Genomic DNA, 16,805 nt, shown 5'->3' on the forward strand with positions numbered 1-16,805 from the left:
TGCTGTTTTCCTGGACGCTCAATACCATTGTGTCAACAAAAAAAGAAAAATAAACATGGGTATTTGCTTCAACTGCATCTAAGAGATATGTACAGTGTACATAAAAAAATCACAAGATGGGGCATTCTAGTAATGATTCCATAACATCCAGTGGAATTTTTCATATAGAAAAATTTCTGCTTTTATCTATGTGTAAAGTAATGTAACAAGCTCAGGAGAATAGATATTAGGCATTTTCACTGCATTTTTGAAAGCCATTTATTTGAGCAGGCTATATTTGTAGATGAATTGTAAAAAGGCTCACTGGAAAATCAAGAATGCAGTAAAATTGTGGCTTTTTGTTTTTCTAGCTTCATAAGGCTGATGAAATCTGAAATGGTATCTGGTTCCCATTAGCTCTGAGAAGGTGGGCGGCTTTTAAAAGAAGAAATGAGAAGTGAGGGAAAGAACGATGAGATAAAGATATAGGAGAAAGGGGAAGGAGGAGGAAAGAGAACACAGTCATCTTGTCCAAACTTTTCTTAAAGTGACTGTACTTGGACAGGGAGCAGTGAGCAGTATTAAAAAAAGAGTGAAGATCCCAGTATTAAATGTACAGTTCCTTCCACTCACCCTTTTCAAGAGAAGTTCTCTGCTTTTCTTCTGAAAATATGTCTAGGTGTACATAGTGTTCTTCTGTTTTACCTCATTTGTGGACTTTCAGAAATTCCTTTAGGAGTTGTAAAAGATATTCAATAAAAATTGTGCATGTCCTTTCTGTTTACTATATCTGTGTCTCTACACTTTTAACACAGCTGCCATTATAATAATTAGGCACCCTATTGCGTTCACTCTTCCCTTGTTTCATTTACTGTCATCCAGAAGCATGTTCTCAGTTTCTTCTATTGGTTCATTTATTGTGGAAGTACTTGTGTGAAACATGGGTTCTGCAGCTTTCTCTGACCATAGCAACACATGGGCTAGCTGAGGCCAGCCTTTCACTGAAGAAGTTCTACTGCTTCCATACATCAGTCTGACTTCCAAATTACTTGGCTGTGACACCAGCAGCACAAGGCAGCTAGTTGAGGAGGTTTACTATCCAAGGGCCTGACCTAAAGCTTACTGAAATCAATGGCAAAAATTTCACTAACTTAATGGGCCTATAAGTGCTGATGCTGCCTGATCCTACTTAGCTTGTGTGAGCTGGAAAGAGCACAGAACAAGGTGTCTGCTGTTCTGCATTGTGATGATCTTCCTATCTTAGTTCCTGCTGCAGCTTTCATGGGATATAATACTCTTAAAGCCATCTTTACTGACAAACCTGACCGCTGGCCAACCTCTAGGAGAATACTTTTTCAAAAAGTCATGATTAAACAGTCAAGATTTACCAAAAATTTCATGTCGAGTGGGTCTTTTGTATTCCCAGTATAGGGAAAAAACCTGTTATGTCCAATACTAATGTGGTAAGTGTTTGTAAATGCTGACTTTTTAATGGTGATCATACCATATCCCATAAATGAAGGGCAAGGGAGCTTCAGGAATTAACTGCATATGTAATATAATGTGAAAATAGAGTACAAGAAATCTAGAAAAGCAGATGTTAATATTCTTGTTCTGCCAGTTGCTAGTTAGAATAGGTGTTTGGCTAAGAGACTCTAATAAAGTAACTACACCAGCAAAACTCAGTGATATTTGGATAATAGTTCTCAAAGAAAACCATAAAATTGAAATTAAATATCTCATGAAAATGTATGCATGCTCCCTGGAAGTACTGTCAGTGCTCTGCAAGTAATAGGATCTACTAGGGCTATCAAATGATGAGAAAAATATTTGCAATTAATCACAGTTTTAATCACACTGTTAAATAATAATAGAATACCCAATTTAAATTTATTAGAAATTTTTTTGGATGGTCTACATTTTCAAATATATTGATTTCAATTACAATACAGAATGCAAAGTGTACAGTGCTCACTTTATATTAGTATTTTTATTACAAATATTTGCACTGTAAAAAAGATAAAAGAAATAGGAGGGTATGCTTTATTCATCATACATAACAGAGAGGATGAGTCCATGCTTTAATTGCAAAACACAACCTTGATGGAACTCTGACCAGTTTCTTCATAATATCACCAGTGATATAGCAGATATGTTGGCCTAGATACAAAACTGCTGTCTTTGACTCTGAGTTGGGCAGTCATAAAACTTTAATCTTTTACAGTTCTTGCTTTTAGGCTTTTGCAAGTACTATATATCAAGACTGAAACATAAATCATAGGATTTTCATGAGGAAGCTATAGTACAAGATGTTTATGGGGGAGGGATTAGAACCTCTTTCCATCTTTCTTATTTAACTCAACCCTAGCAGTTTTAATCAAATCACTACTATAAGGAACTTTTAATTTTAGTTTAGTGAAGTATTAAAGTTGCTACAGAATTCCAAAAAAGATGCATAAACACATAGGAAAAGCTTTATCTGTGTAAATCTGTTACTTCAGAAGTAAATAAATAAAACTATGATTTTTTTAAAAACAAATGTTAACATCTGCACCATACTCATTCTTAATGGGTGTATATTTCTTTTTCACACTGCCAGCCAGATTACATTTATTTTTATAGTTAACCAAGTGTCACCATTTCTGTTTCCCTGTCACTTGCAGGGGAAAAAATTCGATTTGCAAATTGGGAAGGTGGTGACAGTTGCCAGCATTGTAAATTTATTCCGACCTAAAGGTTTCTTAATAAGAAGTTGTTGCACCACCAGGAGAAAGCAATTAAGTCAGCAAAGATTTTAAACATCTTTATTACTATATGTTTGATAACTCAGCAGTTATCTTCTAAGTTAGAGGAAGAATATAAAGAGCTCATTGTTGTTAGTGCCACAGAATGCTGCTGCAGCAGCATTGTTACTGCTGCTCAGTGCTGCCGCTCTTGGAGTTTTGATGTCAGCTGCACTAGCCAACAGCGCTCCATGTTAATTCAGCAGAACTCGATGTTATTCATAAGAAAGACCACAGGCTCGGTTCAGTGATGAAGGCACTTGGCCAGGTTTATTGTTGGCAAAGCACGGTACTAGTGCCGTGTCCATCGTGTCACAGGGACACTAATACATGTATGCCTTTGATAAGGTAAAGGCCCACTAGGGTCCTGTCCCCTTGGCCTATACAAAGTTGCCCTTCATATGACTTCTTTTATACACTGATACAAGACAGTTACCTATTACACTCCAGATGTTGTTAGTTACCACCCTTATACCTTGTGCCTGCTAGTTCAAACAAAACATCCTCATCCATTATCCCTTATCTTACAAGAGGTCAGTGTATTCCTGTACAATCGCTTGGAAATTTGTTTACGTCGTTACTTGAGAACTCTGGGTATTCTTGAGCCATCCTCTCCAGTCAGGGAAGTGCTTCCTTCATTAGCCAATTCCTTCTGTGTTACTATTCTACCAAGGCCAGACTTACTCTGGTTCACAGCCTTTGGTTCACATGTTTAGTTATGCCTAGGGCTCCAGCAAGGCCTATCCTCATATGCCTTAGTGATACTGTAGCTGATATATAAGTGACCACATCCCATCTCCTGATGTCCCTCGTGCCCAGTCTTCTCCTTAACCTCTCACTTTCTTCTGACTCTTTCCCCTCACAATACAAGCATATGCTAGTCTCTCCTGTCTTAAAAAATACCCTTGAGTAGAGCTGAGCATTTTTTTCAGAAAATAATTATTGACCAAAAATACATTTTTTGGTCAAATGACATCATTTGCAAATTCAGGTCAAATTCAGCAAATAGTTTTTGGTCTAATTAAAAAAAATGAAAACAATGTTCTTGAAAAAGTCTAAATGGTCCATTTTGATATCTTTAAATAAAATGCTTCAACTTTTTGTTTCAAAACAACATTTTGCTTTGAAATTTAGCTAGATCCATAAAAAAAATGTACACAGACAACAAAAGCGCTCCCCTCTCAGCCTATACAGGCTCTGCTGTCCCTCTGCAGGTAAACGATAGACATGCTCCAATTTCTGAGCCTTCCAAGCATCTCCCAGAAGTGTCCAGCCCTTGTTGCACTGGATACTCACAGTACTCACAGATTCTCTGCTCTCAAAGAAGCAGTAGACTCAGCTTATTGGCTTCCCCCAGGTCACCGCTCCTTGTAACAAACAGCACTTAGATATGTTCATAGTGAAAATAAGGAAAAGTTTATTTAACAAAGAGGAGAGATTCAAATAACAGCAAGTAGAAATACTGGAAACAAATAGTTACATATAAAATCAGAACACGCATTCTAGAGCCTAAACTTATTTAACTAGATACTTTCACATTATATAAAGCAAAGCTCTTCCCTGAGTCCTTCTAGCATTTTTCATCCAAGGCCAGCTGTCATCCTTTTTTTTATTAGACAGAATATGCTGCCAGCTTGTCCCCTGGGTAGAGGATACTGTCTCTCTTTTGCAACTCCCGATCTATCAAAACAGTGCTCTGATCTTTGTTAATAAACCAGACACTCTCCTGCTGTGTGTTCCTTCCTGTAGATCTTGCAGTCTCTTGTTAATTTCACAGTTTTGATTAGCTGGTGGCTCATTATGCAAATAGACTTACTTTGCCAGACACACAATGCACAATGACCAGAGATGAACCTAGCATCTACTATCCCCTGCCTGAACAGAATCTGGCTGAGACATGTCACCTCTGGGGACCTGCCTTTAACATCCAGGCTTTAAGAACATAACCTCCAGTATAGATGCATAACTTCTTAAGTGTTATCTGTATATACATTCCACAATGATTATGATAACCAGTGAGCTACTGGCTCTGAATAGAGAACTTTCATAACACCCTTTGGTGAATTATTGTGCATATACTTGATCCAAGGGATCCCTGTAAAATTGTGTGCCTCTCTGTGCACTCTGCCAGTTGTCACAACGAGGTTCCTGGGCCACAGTTCCACAGAGCTCTCTCCTTGGTTCTCTTCTCTTCCCCCCTCCATGCCTTGTGTCTCAGTAATCTCATCCACAAACACAAATTCAACTATGACTCACTGATCTGACTCTATTCTAGACCTGTCTTCTTCTGGCCAAGCCAAAATCTCAGCCTGTTTCTCACATTTCCTCACAGATGTCTAGCAGTCAGCTCTTGATCAATGTGGCTAAAAATAGAGCTCCTGATCCTCCTCCCCAAGCCGTTCCTGCTACCTCCTTTCTCCATCATAGTGGACAACATAACCATCGTGCCAGTCACTCGGTCCCATAACCAGAGTGTGATCTTTGACTTCTACCTCTCTCTAAGTCGTCACCTCCAGACTATGTTTAAAGCTTGCTGATTCTTTCTGCATTGTATCTTTACATACTTCTTCGAGTGCTTGCTCATGTCCATTCCAATAAGTGTGTGTGCGCACCGCATGTATGATCGTTGGAAGGTTTTTCCCCTAGCGGTAACCGTCGAGTCAGCTGTGGAGCCTCCTGGAATGGCACCTTCATGGTGGCGTATATAGCACACTGCTGCCCCGCCGCCTGCTCAGTTCCTTCTTAACTCCAGTGATGGTCACTGGAGCTTCCTTCAGCCTCTTGCTTTGCAAGTGCCTACTTAGTGGTTACCTTCCATTTAGTTGTAAATAGTTCTTGAAAGTAGTAGTTTAGTAGTAGTTACAGTTAGCCTCTTTCAGGGGTTTCCCCCCATCCCTAGCTCCCCTGACCGGGGTATGCCTCGGTCTCAACGGTTTAAATCCTGTGAACACTGTGGGAACCCTTAAGTGCCTGGGTGAGGGCCATCAAACAGATAAGTGCTCCATTTGCAGGAGCTTTAGACCCAGGACGAAGAGGGATTGGAACTATCGCCTCAAGCTCCTTTTAATGGAGGCGGCTCTTCAGTCTCAGCCAGCACCAGAAGCGGCACTGGCGACATCGGTGTGCAGCACACTGGCTTCGGTGTGGGATGTCTCAGCACCGAAAAAAGACTCCTCCAGGGAGCATAGACACTACTCCCCGGCTCACAAAGCAGGTTTGAGCATGCAGCACCGCTCTCAGTCCCCGGTGCCGCATAAGAAGAAGAAGGTGGACAGGGGTTGGTCCCCCATCAGGAAACAGCACAGGGATCCTAGCGGGGTTTTTCCTATGTCAGGTCACCCACAGCCTGGCCTTCAGATCTTGGTGCTGTTGACTCCGGCCTTGCCAGGGGCTCCATCGAGTCTGGTGCTTGTCGACTCCCCGTCTTGGGAGGAGTTGGAGGACAAGATTGATCTTCCCTCCACGCCAGATACCTTATTGTCATGACGGCACAGTTCCCGGCCCTGCAGGCACGACCACTGGCACCAGTCCAGGCAGCATCGTGAGGCCCAGGACTGGCGATGGCACAGTCTATGGCACCTTTTGCAGCACCGATGGGCACCGCCACCCATTCAACACTGGGGAAAGCCACCAAAGCTACGCCACTGCTCCTGGTCACTGTGGTACTATTCCCCGGCACCATCAGGCTTCACCCTCCATGGTCTTGTTCAAACTATTCGTCGACTTTGATAATGAATCGTTGATCTCCCAACATAGTTGATTGGTACCAGTCTGAGTCCTGGCACTGCAGATCGCGGGACGTGCTGGTGCTGGTGATATCTTGGCCCCCACAATGGCAGGGCCCAGTACAGTAGGACTTTTGGACTCCTTGGGCCTACCCTCAGGCTCAAGGGCAGGGTTCCAGGGCTATAGCCATGGTGTCCGCTCTCCATGCTCCTACTTCAGCCACGTCGGTGCTACACCATACTCCCACAGCACCTGAAGACCCCCCATGTGACAAGGACCCTGGGTCTTCGCAAGTGGGTGCAACTCTTGAGCCAGCACCCCATGTGGTACCAGCGCCACAGTCCGCCCCAAATAGAGCAAGCAGATGTGCCCAAGCCACCCTCCAGTGAGTCTGAGGGTCAGGATGACCTGGTCCCATGGGCCTCATCATCCTCTTCACCAGATGAGGCGGTGGCTGGCACCTCCACCACCACACTCCCTGTGATGGAAAATAAGGTGCACCAGGACTTTCTTAGGAGGATAGTCCAAAACTTACACCTCCAGGTTGAGGAGGTGCCAGAAGACTCGGACCGAATGTTGGACATTCTTGCCCCAGAGGGTCCTTTTAAGGTAGTGTTGCTCCTTATAAAGACCATGTAAAGCACCACAAAGGTGCTATGGTAGACCCCGACCTCTATACCTCCTATGGCCAAAGGGGTGTTAAGGAGGTGCTGTATTTTGTGCTGCAGAAGGGGTATGAACACATTTTTACCCACCCTCAGCCTGGAACATTAGTGGTGAATGTGGTGAACCACAAAGAGTGACAAGGTCAATCGGGTTCTGCCCCAAAGTCATGGGACACTAAGAAGCTGGACCTTTTCGGCCGTAAAGTCTACTCAACCAGGGGCTCCAGCTTTGCATTGCTAATCAGCAAGTGGTGCTCGGCCACTACACCTTCAATTCCTGGAGAGCGCTCACTAAGTTCCAGCAATTGCGCCCGTCAGACTCACGCCCGGAGTTCACGGCACTTCTTGAAGAGGCCAAAGTATGTCAAGAACCTCCCTCCAGGCTGCCCTAGACCCAGCTGACTTTGAGGCTCAGACCATGGCCACAGCAATCACCATGAGATAGAGCTCCTGGTTACAAGTTTTGGGCATACCTCTGGAGGTCCAGAACACCATTCAGTACCTGCCCTTTGACAGTGCGGGTTTGTTTGCCAAGAACACAAACTCTCGCTTGCATAGTCTGAAAGACTAAAGAGTGACATTGAAGTCCCTGGGGATCCACACTGCCACACCCCAAAGGAAGGCCTTCAAACCTCATCGCCCGTCCCACTTCTACTCTGGACCCCCAGGGCAGGACTCAGCCATGAAAAGAGGCAGGAATAATAGGAGGCACCAGTCAGTCCCCCTCAGGCCAAGGTCAGGTCTCATCCAAACAACCTCCAGGACTGAAACTTAACTTTTGAAGATGCAACCTAGGACAGAGCACGAGGACTCAATCTGGATCCTTCCCTTCCCTTTGTGAACTGGCTATCCCACTTCTACTGTCCTTGGTCCCAGATCACAACAGATTGCTGGGTTCTGAGCGTGATAGGGCGGGATGTTCTATCCAGTTCTGTTCCCTCCCACCTTCCCACCCATCTTCTCCATCCCTCTTCAGAGACCTTTCTCACGAACAACTCCTCCAGGATGTGCAATTGCTCCTTGTTCTGAGAGCAATAAAAGAGGTTCCTCAGGAGTTCGGGGCAAGGGATTTTATTCCCGATATTTCTTTATCCCCAAGGCCAAGGGTGGACTGTGATCTATTCTGGATCTGTGAGACCTGAATGCATTCATCAAGAAATCCAGGTTTCACATGGTCTCCCTCACCTCTATCATTCCTTCCCTGGATCTGGAGGACTGGTACTCTGCTCTCAACGTGCAGAATGCTTACTTCCATATCTCTGTTATCCCAGCCCAGATGGTTTCTTCACTTTGTGGCCAGTGGCCAGCACAACCAGTTCACGGTGCTCCCGTTTGGGCTTTCGATGGCCCCCAGGGTGTTCACGAAGTGCATGGCAGTTGTGGCAGCCTTCCTCTGTAAATGTCAGGTACAAGTATTCCTGTACCTGGATGACTGGCTCACCAAGGCCAAGTCGCAAGCACAAGTGGAGTTGCATGTGGCCCTGGCCTGCGCCACGTTCCTCAGACTGGGCCTCATACTAAACATGCCCAAATCCATGCTGCCCCCTACACAGAGGATAGAGTTCATAGGGGCTCTCTTGGATTCTGTGTAAGCTGGGCATCCCTGCCCAAGCCACACTTCCAAGCCCTCCGGGACATTATCGAGAACATCTGCCAGTTCCCCACAACAGCAGCCAGCAACTGTATGAAGCTTCTGGGATATAAGAGGGTGTGCACATACGTGGTCCACTATGCCAGACCATGTCTCAGAGCCCTTCAGGCATGGTTGGCTCAAGTGTACAGACTCAGCTGAGACCCACTGGACAGGATAGTTGCCCTTCCATTCTCGAGTCACTACTCTGGTGGCTACAGGCGCAAGTGGTCTGTGCAGAAGTTCCCTTTGCCAAACCGTAACTGCCCATGTCACTGGTCATGGACGCCTCGCCACTAGGGTGGGGAGGGGCCTAGGCAGTATCAGAACTCAAGGCCTATGGTCTCAGGCAGAACTATCACTGCACATTAATGCCCCGGAGTTGAGGGCAGTCTGTCTGGCACGCCAAGCGTTCCAGAAGCACCTTAGAGGCAGATGTGTGTCAGTGCTCACAGACAACACCACGGCAATGTTTTATATAAACAAACAGGGTGGTGCTCGCTCCTCTCCTGTGCTAGGAAGCCCTAGAGGTCTGGGAATTTTGCATCACCAACTCGATACACATACAAGCGTTGTGCCTCCTGGGGGCGTAGAAGGAGCTAGCCAACCGACTCAGCCGCTCGTTCCTCAGTCACAAATGGTCCCTCAGGCCAGACATCACCCTTTCAGTTTTCTAGAAGTGGGGCTTTCCCCACATAGATCTGTTTGTGACACAGAGCAGCAGAAAGTACCAGTGGTTCTGCTCCTTTCTGAACCACAGCCAAGGCTCCATCACAGAAACTTTTCACCTCAGGTGGATGAGTCACATGCTCTATGCGTTCCCACCCTTCCCTTTCATACACAGAGTCCTCCTCAAGGGCTTTGTTGATCCTCATAGTGCCTGCATGGCCCCACCAGGACTGGTTCACCACTCTGTTAAGCCTGTCAGTTAACAGACTAGTAACCCTTCCCTTATGCCTGGACCTCATCGCTCAGGACCTTCTTGCTCCAGCACCCCAATGTGAAGTCCCTCCACCTCACAGCATGGAAACTCCATGGTTGAACCTATTGGAGCTCCAGTGTTTGGACTCAGTGAGCTTAGTTCTCCTGGGAAGTAGGAAATCTTCCACACGAGCCATGTATCTGGCAAAGTGGAAGCGATTTTCTATTTGGTCCCTGCAGAAGGGTATCCCACAGTAGCACGTATCAATTCCCCTCTTTTTGGACTACTTACTGGACCTGAAGCAACATCATCTATTAAAATGCACCTGACCGCCCTCTCAGCCTTCAACCCAGGGACAGTCGGCAGATCAGTCTTTGGAAACCCCATGGTGGGCTTTGAGGCTTGGACAGACTTTACCCCAGCCCCATGCGGAAGCCCATTCCCCAATGGGACCTCAGCCTAGTCTTGTCCGGGCTCATGGGCCCTCCCTTTGAGCTCATGGCCATCTTCCCTCTCTCCTACCTTTCTTGGAAGGTTGCCTTTCTGGTGGCTATAACATCAGCCAGAATGGTCTCTGAGCTCAAAGCGCTTACCTCCAAGCCCCTCACCGTCTTTTACAAAGACAAGGTTCAGTTGCGTCCTCACCCTGCATTTCTATCAAGGTGGTCTCCCAGTTTCATGTGAATCAGGACATATTTTTACCAGTCTTCTTCCTTAAGCCTCATGCCACTGGCAGAGAGCGGATGGTCCATTCCCTGGATGTCAAGCATATCCTAGCCTTCTACACTGAATGCACAAACTCATTTTGTAAGTCACCAGAGCTCTTTACTGCAATTGCTGAAAGGTTGAGAGGGCTTCCCATCTCATCCCAGTGCATTTTGTTGTGGATCATGTCCTGCATTAGAATGTACTATGACCTGGACAAAGTTCTGCCCCCGCTGTTGATGGCACACTCCACAAGAGCTCAGGCTTCGTCCGCAGCTTTCCATGCGCATGTCCCTGTTCAAGACATATGCAAGGCAGCAACATGGTCTTCCGTGCACACCTTCACGTTACACTATGCCATCACTCAACAAGCGAGAGATGATATAGCATTCGGCAGGGCAGTCATACAATCAGCAACCAGGTGATCTCTGATCCCTCCTCCAGAGAAACTGCTTGGGAGTCACCTACTGGAATGGACATGAACAAGCACTCGAAGAAGAAAAATGGCTACCTACCTCTCGTAACTGTTTTTCTTCGAGATGTGTTGCTCATTTCCATTCCAAATCCCACCCGCCTCCCCTCTGTCAGAGTCTTCTGTCAAGAAGGAACTGAGCAGGCGGAAGGTCGGCAGTGTCCTATAAACACCACCATGAGATTGCCACTACAGGGGGCTCCACAGCCAACCCAACGGGTACCGCTAGAGAAAAAACATATGTGCACACACACCTATTGGAATGGATGTGAGAAACACATTGGGGGGAGGGATAGCTCAGTGGTTTGAGCATTGGGCTGCTAAACCCAGGGTGATGAGTTCAATCCTTGAGGGGGTCACTTAAGGATCTAGGGTAAAATCAGTACTTGGTCCTGCTAGTAAAAACAGGGGGCTGGACTTGATGACCTTTCAAGGTCCCTTCCAGTTCTATGAGATAGGTATATCCCCATTTATTATTATAACACATCTCAAAAAACAACAGTTACAAGAGGTAGGTAACCATTTTATTCAGCCACCTACACAGCTAAAATTCTTGTTCGTGCTGTTATCTCACATCTTGATTACTGCAACATCCTTGTCTCTGGTCTGGATAAATGCAATCTTATTCCACTCATATCCATTCAGAATGATGCTGTAAAGATAATTTTCCCAGCCCATCACTTTGACCATGTCACTCTCTCTTTGAATCGCTCCACTGGCACCCCCTTCTTTATTGCATCACACATAAGATGCTTGTCTTCACTTTCAAGACCCTTCACAGTCACGACACCCTCTAGCTGTCATCACCTTTCATTTGGTATTGATCAACCCATGATGTAAGCCTCCATCACCCACTTGTTAAATTGTCAAACAAGCACCTTTGTGCTGTCTCTCGTGCTGTGACTAGGACTCCTGTGTGCTGCAGTAATGCAAGTAATAAATTCTGTAATAATGTTATTAAGATGTTTGAATCCTGAACACAATGTCATTATGGGAACTTTTGGGTTGGCTTAATTAATCTATTGCTAATCTTAGATAACTAAGACTTAAAGGGACGCAGTCAAGATGTATTTTGTTTCGCTTATAATTTAGGATTTTTTTACTGTTCATCACCTTGATCGATCGGTCCTTCAACCCTTGAATAGATTGCACCAGTCACAAACATCTTCCATTCTTTTCGTATCTTGGCCTTCCTTCTCCATGTGCGGCTATGTCTTTTCACAGTAAAATCTTCCCATATCTTTGGAGGTCAGCCGAGCAGTTGTTTCAGTTCCTGGGGGTATCACTTGGTGACAGTTGAAGTCCATCGATTGTCAGTGAGCCTCACTTTATGCCCAGTCCATCACATTTTCTATTCCTGCTCTCCACAACAACGTCCTGCACTCCACTCTGCTGTCAGATCACTTCACTGGGGACTCAGCTGTGGACTGAAATTCCCAGAATTCTTTTTTCCATCGCCCTCTCCATGACAGACAGTTGCTGCTCCTCTGTCTTCGTCAGCGCTGTACAACATTGCTGGCAGTCCTGTTGAGATGAACAGGCTGGTGCATGTTGCCTTGTTGATTTTTCCTTGGAGGACATCCTTGATAGAATTGAATGCACACCAGCCTGCTTTCTTTCTTTGGGAGAGTTCACCTTTCTGATCGTGGCACATGTTAATTTCTTGGCCCAAATAGACATATTGCTCAAATTCTTCTATTTGTTCTCCCTTAATTGTTATTTGGGCTTTTGACAAGGTATCAGACCACATACATTTCATTTTGGATCGGTTAATTTTCAGTCCGACTTGGCTGCTTTTTGTGTTGAGTTCGCGCAGCATTTTCTGTAGTTTGATAGTATTTTTGGTGATCAACACAATATCATCTGCGAATCTGAGATGGTTTACTGTTCAAAAAACCATTAAAATAATAATAATTAATAATAAAATTCCCCACTACTCATGTAATTTTAGTATACAGTATACTCTCGATTATCTGAATAACGGGGGGAGCACAGATTTTATTTGGATAATCAGGAGTTTGGATAGCCAAGAGGGCAGGAGCCATTCAGCCAGTCAGCAGAGAGGGGCCTCCTCCATGGCTCGGTGTTGAGTCCTCCTCTTTGCAGTCCTGTCCAGGGGGTTCTCTGCTCTACTACCTGAACTTCCCTCCCAGTGCTTAATTTGTAATGAAAGAGGTGCTGGGACTCAAGCAATGTTTTTTACTTTCATAACTGACATGGCAAGCCCAGAGCTCAGCCATGGCACAAATTAGGCACTGCTCCCTCCCCTATCCCCCAGCATAAGATACATGGGGGGGCAAGGAAGGAATTTGGATAATGTGGAGGTTCAGATAATTGGGTTTCAGATAAACAGAACTATACTGTACTTTTACATCTGGCAAAATACGTATTTTTCCTTTTTGTCATGGGGAGTATAAGTCAAAACAACTATCATTAACTTCACTGCATGGGACTAAATCCTATAATCCGTACTCTGGCCTAACTCCCATTGATTTTTATGCAGTGTTGCCATTAGCTGGGACAGGTTTTGAAAGCTTCTGGAATATAAATTTTCAGATTGAATGGTGTTTTTAAGTTAACGCTTTAAGAATTCCACTAATAGCAATAGGGATGTTATTCTTTACCCCCTTCCTAAAATCAGTGTAATTAGTCCCTTTTCTATATATGGCAAATAGAGTGGACAGAGTTACAAACTAAGTCCGTAAGAAGAGGATAGGTCTCTTTAAATGACATTCTGAAATTGCTATTAAGAGGTATGTTGTCCTAGAAAATCTGAGTAGCTTCCTAGAGTGTGTATCTCAAGATATCTAGTAGTTTCTGTTCACTGGTTTTCAGAGAAGCATCGTTCCACTGGTCAGTGCCCCAAAATACTGTAAACGCTTAGGAGAAGATTTTCAAAACCACAAAGGACACTTAATCATTGGGGCCAGTTTATTAAAGGTATTTTGGTGCATATGAACACCAAGTGGGATTTTCAAAAGCATCCGGGTGCCTAGCTCCATTGATTTCACTAATATCCCATTGATGGGAGTTAGGTATCCAGGCAGTTCTGAAAATTCTACTAGATACCTATCTGTATCTTTAGCTGTATAAATACCTTTAATAATTTGCTCCAATGTCCCTTGATGGGTTGGCAGAATTGGTGCAGAAGAAATTAAGCCAACAAATGAGTGATGATGTGTGTGGACTGGTGAGGTCCATTGAGAGGGAGATGGTAGGATAAGAGCTAGTTTGGAGTGGGAGAAGTTAGGACTAGAAGAAAACAGTGACAGGGTCACAGAGGGATAAATATTGTTTTCTCCCATCCTGCTTTTCAGGGTAAGCAGTGTACAGTGTAGCACCGTAAGTTTTTCATTCTGAAAGGGGAAGGTAATGAGAGGGCAGAATGTGCTGCTTTTTCTTCTGATCTGCCTGTCAACCTTCCTTATACCCCAATAAAACACTTTCCTGTGACATCCCTAACTATGTATAATGTCTCAGTTTTTTACTTTAAAAAGAAGAGTGCAAATTACTATCTGCAGCTCCACCAGCCATGTGGGTGCCAGTCACCACTCTATAGCAATGAATTTGTGTGTGCATTCAGTGGAGGAAATACATATTTATTTTCCTATTGCTTATCATTCTCTGTAATTTGGAACCATTATTTTAAGCCACGTGTCCAGAATTATTGACAGATAGTTCTGTTCCCTTTTGTTTAGCAGAAGTGGAGAGAAAAGCAAAAACTACATGGTAGCTGGAAAAGGCCTTGCCAATAGCTTTCTCCTCCACTGTGATATTCTTTTATATTTTTAGGAGATAAACATAAGTATGTTGCTCTAAAGAAGCAATTATAATCAGTGAATTCAGTGACAACTTATTTAGCTAACTACCCTCATTACATTGAACCTCTGATTAAGCAGAGTGTAATGGTTGTATTTTAAAAAAAAAATTTCATTTAAAATGTAACATCGAATAGGTTCTGCATCTAAAAATTACTGTATCTATTTTCTGGCACTAGTAGCCTTTCACAGCATGATGGTATGTTTAATTAATGCTTTAGTCTAGGATAGCCTGTTACATCTCCATGTGTTTTTCATATCATTATTATTTTATTCCTTTAGTTTTTTTAGAGAAAGATAAGAAAAAAGAGGAATGTTTCTGTTTCCAGAATTTACACAAGAGCATAACAAATTGCATGTGAGGAACATAATCTCTTTGTCCCTGTACACAGAGCAACTCCTCAGCCTGTAGGTTCTTGGCATGATAGTTCTTTTCTCCCCATACTGCATATGTAGTCAGGGCAGAAGATAGATTTGATGGCATTCTTGGCTTCTGACTGTGAATTAAAATTCTCTAATGGTTATTTTGACACAAATCATACAGGACCTATAGTCACCTAGAAGTCATTAATTACAATTTCAGATATTGAATGAAGGAAAAGGATCCCTGTCTCACTTGATAACAAATGTGATCATGTTAATAGTCCTTGCCTATCATATTCAGAAGAAAGTTGACAGACTAAAGTAATTTTCACACATTAAGATAGATGTGCCTTATGGAAATATTTATATTGTAACAGAGTGGCATATTGATGAGATATGTGCAAATCCATGCCTTTCTTTAAGACAAATATTTGATATACTGCTTTCTGTTTAATTATACAACACTAAAACTGGATTGCACCACTGTATGTGCAAATTCACTGTGTGCTTGATAGGACTATATCAAAATGAAATCTGATATTTTGTAGATATTTAAGAAGTGCCCAAAATGAATTTATTATAGATCTGTGAACTACCTATGCATGACATATTTTGAGGAAGTAAGGAGATTCAGCATTAAATACTTATTCTCAAAGCTAGAACAGGAAAATAATAGTTACATTTGTCTCTAACAAACTTAATAAAAAGCATTTTAGGTAAAACAGAAATTGAGATTCTTTGCATCTAAATGAAATAACAACAAAGAGAATAGAGAGATGCTGCTGAAAAACCTACATTCTGTTGGCATAGCTGGTATAAAAGAGATCCCCAGTGGTTTGAACAGAGTTTGGATTTTTCTTTACCAGCATTGTGCTCTTTTTCTTTAAATCTTTGATAAAATATAATGAATGTTTCCTTATATTAGTTAATACTATGAAACTTTGAAATGGCACGAATTGACACAAACACTAGATTCAGAAGGACAGTGTTCTAACTCCGCAGATTCATTGATCTGAATAATTTCTTCATTCTGTTCTGGCTTCTTGAAATGCAAACAACGTAGATCTAAAGTATTTAAAGATAGGAGCTGAAGTCTTTCACTTATAGGTCACCTATTTGAATTCAGTCCAGGATAGGAGTAACAAGAAATAATTACCATCCAATAACTATTTAGCAGCCTGTCTTTAATTATTTAACTATTTATTTAATGGCCAGTTTAATGGCCCATAAATACCCCCTGCAGTGACCACATTGACAAAAGTGGTGGGTAAGGAATGGAAAACCCCAGCAGAGGATAAGTAATCACAACTGCTTCACTGCCTCTGCTCTGATAATAGGAAGAAGAAAGGCAACTGAAGTTGGGCCAGGACCCAGAAAGGGAGAGCAGGTGGAGACCTTTCCCCTAATGAAAAGGGCTGTATTCAGGAGATATTGGAGAAAGAGATTCAATTTCCTGGGAACAGAAGTGTCTTTCCAACTCATGAACTGGGGGGACAAAAATCTGGCAGATAACTGAGTGCTGCTTCCACCTCATTCCATTGCACTGCGGTTTTCATCATCTCCCTTCCCCAACTTCTTAGGAGCCTCTCTCCATGTACCAGAAGGATAAGGCTTCACCAAGATTGGGTACTAGGGGATAGAACTGAGGGATCAGATGCTCTTCAGGGCATTATCCCCAGCTAATACCTCAGATAGCCATGCTGAGATCTCATAAGACTAGTGCTTCCATAGACCCTCCTCAG

General features: G+C 43.4%; 1 protein-coding gene across 3 annotated transcripts in view; it reads left to right on the forward strand.

The window, feature by feature from the left end:
• PREX2 (phosphatidylinositol-3,4,5-trisphosphate dependent Rac exchange factor 2) overlaps positions 1–16,805 on the forward strand; it is a 307,132-nt gene that overhangs the window by 234,092 nt on the left and 56,235 nt on the right. The gene's annotated exons all lie outside the window — the stretch shown is intronic.

This window comes from Gopherus flavomarginatus, chromosome 2 (genome assembly GCF_025201925.1).
Source record: "Gopherus flavomarginatus isolate rGopFla2 chromosome 2, rGopFla2.mat.asm, whole genome shotgun sequence".
Lineage (NCBI taxonomy): Eukaryota > Metazoa > Chordata > Testudines > Testudinidae > Gopherus > Gopherus flavomarginatus.